A 7,040-nucleotide genomic window follows, 5' to 3' on the forward strand; every position below is an offset into this window, starting at 1 on the left:
CCCAAAGACTCCTGCTCTCTGATGTACACCTCCTAGCCTGAGATCCTGACCCACAGAAATTGCAAGATAATACATCTGTGTCACTTTAAGCCGCTCAGTTTGTGTTAGCTTGTTATACTGCAACAGAAAACGAATACAGGCATATTAGTCAACCTCTATGACCACAGGTTGTCTCATTTGTAAAATGGAGATTATGGTATTCATAGTACATAAGTGTTGTGAGGGTCTGTTATAAGGATATACATATTTATAAAAAGCAAATACTGTAAAATCTGAGCTGGCATGACTACCCTTACAAATGCATGGCACTCTGGGATTACTTTTGTACTCATAATTTCTTCCTGGCTCTTATCTGCCCCCATATCCTACTGTGAGTCAGAAATAGCTTCTATCTTATGTCTCTGCATCTGAATAAAAAATTCTTGCAACATCAGTCACAATGATAAAAATCACAACAGTTGTTACCTCAATAGGGGAGGAAAGAAGATCACACTGGGAAGGGACACCAGGAAAACCTACGGAGTTTGAAAATATTCTCACTCTTGATCTGGATGGTATATATACAGTATTCATCAATCTGTGCCTTTAGGATCAGTGTACTTTGTGGATTCTTTTGTATTTTAATTATTCACTTTTTAAAGATACTATTGAATTAATCTGAGAAACACTTTTATTTTTTAGAGGAATATATGATTTTTTATTACAGTTTCTTTTAGATTAACTCAAGCAAATTTGACAGAAAACGAAATGGGCACATACTAGGTTTTCTGGAGCAAAAGCCACAGCAGCAGTTGCAGTGTTTTCAAAAATGGCAAGACGATGACTTACAAATGACCAACAGATGGTCATGAAAAGATGAGCATGAATAGATGCTCAGCATCACAAGCCATCAGGAATATACATATCAAAACCACAATGAGATATCACCTCACACCTGTCAGATTGGCTAATATCAGAAAGACAAAAAGGAATAAATGTTTGCAAGGATGTGGGGGGAAAAAAGGAATCATTGCACAATGTTGTAAGATTGCAAATGGGTACACCCACTATGGAAAGCAGTATGGGGGCACCTCAAAAAATTAAAAATAAATTTATTGTCTGATCTAGCAATTCCCCTTTGGGTATTTATCTGAAGAAAATGAAAACACCAACTTGAAGAGATATAGGCCCCCCATGTTCATTGCAGCATTATTTACAAAACCCTAGTTAGGGAAGCAAGCCAAGTATCCAGAGATAAAGGAATGGATAAAGAAGATGTAGTAAAGATAAATTTAGTGGAATAATACTCAGCCATAAAAAAAGAACATAATCCTGCCATTTGTGAGAACATGGATGGACCTAGAAGATATTATGCTAAGTGAAATAAGTCAGACAGATAAAAACAAATACCACACGATGTGGCTTATATAAGGAATCAAAATAATGAAACAAATGAACAAACAAAACAAAAACGAAACAGACACAAGAAACAAACTATTGGTTACCAGAGGGAGGAGGGGTTGGAAGGCAGGTGAAATAGATGAAGGGGATGAAGAGGCACAAACTTCCAGTTAGAAAATAAGTGGTGGAAATGTCACGTCCAGCATAGGCAATATGGTAAAAAATACTGGATAACTTTGTATAGCAACACTTGGTAACTAGACATCATGGGGCTCATTCTGTAATATAGAAAAATATCAAATCACTACAATGTTCACTGGAAATAGGATATTGCATGTCAATTATATGCCAATTAAAAACAAAAGATACAATGAATATTATCTAGTCCCTAGGAGAGGGTCTCAGGACAGGATTTTCAGGCAACGCTTTTTAGATAAGTGGCTTCAAAATAGACCTTTCTAAAGTCAGTAAGTGAATAAATAAGTAACCAACTAAAATCATAGAAACAGCTTATTGAGTCCTATATGGTGACCTCCATATTCCTTTATCTCAATACATCTATAGTTCAGCATTCAGAGTCATTACATTCAACATTACAGAGTCATCAGCATTGTAAAGAATTGAAATATCATGTATTGAAATGGTCTTCATAAATTATTTAGCTTTCCTAAGAAAAGTCAAAGACATGGTATTCATGGACTGCCAGAGTAGATGGTAAAAATAGCAAAGGGCACATGCCCCTGGGACTCTTTCTTGAAACTACATTGAACTCTCATTGGCAGTGTCAGCAGGTTAATGAAGAAATCTCTTAGGCATGGCACATGTTCAATCCAGACTGACATTACTTGAGACATGGTTTTTAACAAATGCTTGTTCATCAATACTTGCCCAAATGACTGACCTGAGTTAAAATTAGAAAAATGCCACTTGCTTCGAGGACTGCACGCCTGCAAAATCATTTCATGGAAGAGTGAGAGGCCACCATTTGATGAATACCAGAAGATAAACAGCTTTCAGTGTCAGACTATTGCAATGGTCTATGCACTTCAGTGAATCTAAGGGACATTTTAGAAGGCAGTGCAATAGACACTTTCATGACTTCAATCTCGAGAAACTAGGAAAAATCCTATTATCATCCTTAAGTTTCAGACTTAGGTTCGGAGCTTGAAGGGACTCAGAGATCACCAAATCCAAACTACTCTGTCTGCAGGGGAAAAAAGAATACAGCCTAGAGATTAAGCTGCTGGAAGAATTGAGGATTAGGATTTGTGTTAGATTAAAACTAGAATAATGATTAAGGAAAATACATCAGTATAGTTATTATTTTTTAAGAATTATCAAGTAACTCCTTTTTATGGAAAATCTTGTAAATGATTTTGAAAAACTACTTCTAGTTCTTTCTTGAAGTAATAAAATGCACAACTGCTGATCACTGAGAAATTTCTGGTCAATGAAATACAGAGGGCAAGACCAAATGCATTGTCACTGTACAATCTAGAGCCATAGGAGTGGGAAAAGCAAAAACACAGGTGGTGTGTGACCAGGTTCCACCATAGATTTAACTGCTCCTGTCTCTTCCTCTGGTTCCCTGATAACAGACATCCTTCTTAGGGTCAACACAAAATTACTCTACATAAATGCAGTTAATGCTAATAAAGAGGCTTAGAAACTGCAATTAGCAAGCCCCATTTGGAAAGGCCTGGAGAGAAATTTAATAAGTTGTTGGTGCTGCAGATGAAGGACTAGATTATGAGATAAGAAAAAAAAATCCAGTGTTATATAAAAGGCATTAAGCTGATCTGAATGGTCAATCACTGCTTCCTACTCCACATAACTTACTGTTTCTTCTAGTTTGGAAACAGTCAATGTCAACATTTTGAATGCTCACAAATCCATGTGGTCCGTCTAGGGCTACTTGTTACCAGAAAAAGTTTTGATCTGGGGTGCTGCCGATTTCCATGAACTCATAAACTAGGTAGGCTGGCTGGAAATTAGAGCAATTTAGCCACCTGCTGCTTACATTGCTCTCCCTGATGTGTGGGTATGCCTTAAGTGTCAAGTCTATGGAGAAGGTAGTTGCATAGAACTGGGTGTCAAAGGGACGCCTGGGTGGCTCAGTGGGTTAAGCGGCTGCCTTCGGCTCAGGTCATGATCCCAGCGTCCTGGGATCGAGTCCCGCATCGGGCTCCTTGCTCGGCGGGGAGCCTGCTTCTCCCTCTGCCTCTGCCTACCGCTCTGTCTGCCTGTGCTCATGCTCTCTCTCTCTCTCTCTCTCTCTCTCTCTCTAACAAATAAATAAATAAAATCTTTAAAAAAAAAAAAAAAGCATTCCTACCAGCCACTATGGCATTACTTAGAAGAGGGAGCACCCGAGCAAGACCTCCTAATGTCCCACCAAATGCTCTTCCACCCCATCAGATAGATACACAAATGAATGTATCTGCCCAATCACTTCTACATCATACGGATTCAGAGTTACATGCATTTAACAGGATAAACAGAAGCTAGAGGCAGACCCAGTGCAAGTCTGATGAATAGGGTTCATCTTTACAAAAGACTCTCTCATTCCACTTCCTGCCAACAATAACTTTTCTCTTTACTTTCCATCATACCACCCATTACCAATTAGAATCACATTTACATAAGAGAAGCCCCTATTTAAAATATTACCCCAGGTCTCAGAGTCCTCAGAGTTAAGTTTCTAGCTGCTACGGTTCAGTCTGACACAATCAACTTATTATTTGTCCCAAATATTATTTTCCTTGACTTCTCAGCAGTTTGCCTGCCCTGTACCTTGTTGTCACCCAAGAGGCATGCTCTTTGATAAATAACAGCTAATAAACAATTTGCAAGCAATAATGTTATTATGCTTTGCCCCCATTTAAAGCCAGAAAAAGCAAGACAATCCAGCTCAAGCTCTTTGTTTCATAAATGAGGAAATTTTAGCCCATGAGATTTTACTTTGTACTTACCATCCTAAAATTCTAGAAGTAAGAACACATGATGCTAGACACCTAACAGAATGATTCTTTTCTACCTTACTAGGATGCCTTAAATCATACCAATTAATTTAGCTCTGTAAAGAAGTGGTCTAAAATGAACAAAATGTTCTGACGGGAAGGGAGCTAACATAATTTTTTTTAATCTTCAAAATAAAAATAAAATTAATCCACAGGGAATTAAGTGTGCATAAAGGTGTATACTACTATGAAATTTGTAAGATAATAAGGAATTAGAACAATGCTTGACACTCTAAACACTTTATTTCTGAAAATAAATATTTCATTTCACACAAAATTAAAAATCACTTCAATTTTGCCACAGAATCCAACCATAATGTTCAGGAACCTAGAATTTCCCTAGAATACATTATAACCTGGTTTTGTTTTTTTTTTTCCTTTACAACTCTTCCCCTCAGAAGAAGTATTTTCTAGCCCCCTCCCCGCCAAAAAAAAAGGAGGGGAAATTGTTCTCACATAATATAGCAAATGCATCGATATATATAATTTTTTCCATCCCCTTCATTTTTGAAAAACATTCAGAATAATCTACGGCAAAATGTTTATTTTCATCATTAAAAGGGCTTATCCAAAAAAATCAGGAGATAGAAAAGTAAAGGATGAAACTGTTTTAAGAGTAATGAAGAGGGAGAACCTGGGTGGGGCAGTTGGTTAAATGTTGGACTCTTGGTTTCAGGTCAGATCCTGACTTCAGCAACAGGACATGGAGCCCACGGGCAGCTCATCCAGTTGTGCACTGAGAGTGGAGTCTGCTCAAGACTTTCCCTTCCCCCTCCATCTGCCCCTCCCTCCACCCCTTCTCGTGCGCTCGGGGCAATGCTGTTTCAATAAAATTTTCCACAATGATAGAAATATTCTGTATCTGTTCTGTCCAATATGTTGGCTCCTGGCCCGGTATGCTTACAGAGCACTTTAAATGAGCCTAATTACAAATGAGGAATTGAAATCCACATTTTATTTAATTTAAATTTAAACTATGTAGCAACATGTGGCTAGTGGCTACCATACTGCACAACTCTGCTCCACAACACTGGTTCTCAAATTTTATCATGCATCAGACTCACCCAGAAGGCTTGTGGAAACAGTCAGTCAGACTCCACTCCTGACTTTTTTAGTTTGTAGTCTGGAATCAGTCCCAAGAATTTGCATTTCTAAAAAGTTCTCAAATAATGCCAGTGCTGCTGGTTGGTCCAGTGCAGAAGTCTGAGAATCACTGTTCTAGACAAGTTTAAACCTCTCTGCTTCCTGGAGAGAGACCTGGTACATATGTCTACATCTGCATGTGTTTCTGTTTGTAACTATATTCTACATGGCTTTATATTCACTTGCAAGACTATCATCTCCTCCATAAATCATCAGTCACCTGAAAACAAAGACTATGTTTTTGTCATATTTGCAAGAACTAAAATACCTTGCTTAGTCATATGAACATAACAAACATACAGTAGGGGGTGTTGGATTGAATTAGAAGCCAGCTGCTTTTTTTCATTCTAAATTTAAATTTTGGGTGGGTGGAAGAATTAGTTCTAAAACTATACGGAATGCCTTAAACTTAATTTTAGAATTTAAATTACATAAATTTGAGATCCTCATGGTTCTCCATCAATACAGTTATATAATAATACTCCAACGGCATTGGTAATTATATTTCTGAGATAAAAAAGGAAAATATCAGAGAGCTATTACAAATAGTGGCTGTCACAAAGTATTATTAAGTGTTAAAAAATTAACAAGACAAATCTACCTCTCTGAGCAGAATTTTTAGAACAAATGAGAAACTCTTCTCCGCCAATTCAAACTTTTTATATACAACTTTCCTTTAAAATAAAAGTGAAAATACCTCACATTTCCTGTTGAAATGAGGTTCAATACAAAAAGAGCAAGGCATCATTAAAATGAAGCTCAAGGTGATACAAACACCAGGAGAAGAAATGTTTCCAAGATCTTTTACAGCAGTGAGCCTAGTTAAGACCAGGCAATTAGTTCCTTACTGTGATCAGACACCTTTAAACCTGCAATTTAAAAGAAGCCACCTATAGAGAAATCACTTCCACTTCTTTTTAAATTATAGGAAGTCACCACCAAATTATTTTTCTTCAAATTATCAAAGAAGTTTACTCAGCACATTTTTTAAACAAACTTACTCTGTATTATTCAAATAATGTGTGGCTGTTCCATTAACCAAATCACTCTTTTCCCATTTTCCACTAATATGGGTCTTTAATGTGAACATCAAAGAAATATGGTTAATGAATCAACACTCAAAATTATAGCACAGGGAAGAGCCTCGATGGCATCATCTGGCCTTAGTGCAACCTTAGCTGTTACCAGGCAACAGAAGGTAATAAAAGGAGGTCTGAAGCAAGCCAGCAAAAGAAAACCAGCTGCTGCCCCTCTTTATTATCAGCCATATTGCCACAGTTAAGTTAGTAGGAGGCCCCACATTAAAATGCAGCACCCATGAGCGCCTGGGTGGCTCAGTCAGTTAAGTGTCTATGCTCAGCTCAGATCATCATCCTGGGGTCCTGGGATCGAGCCCCACATCGGGCTCCCTGTGACCTTCTCCCTCTCCTCCCTGCATGTACTCTCATTCTCTCTCTCTCTCTCTCTCTCTCTCCCCCCCTCTCTCCCTCTCTCAAA

The sequence above is a fragment of the Lutra lutra genome, chromosome 11 (assembly GCF_902655055.1).
Source record: "Lutra lutra chromosome 11, mLutLut1.2, whole genome shotgun sequence".
NCBI classification, from domain to species: Eukaryota; Metazoa; Chordata; class Mammalia; order Carnivora; family Mustelidae; genus Lutra; species Lutra lutra.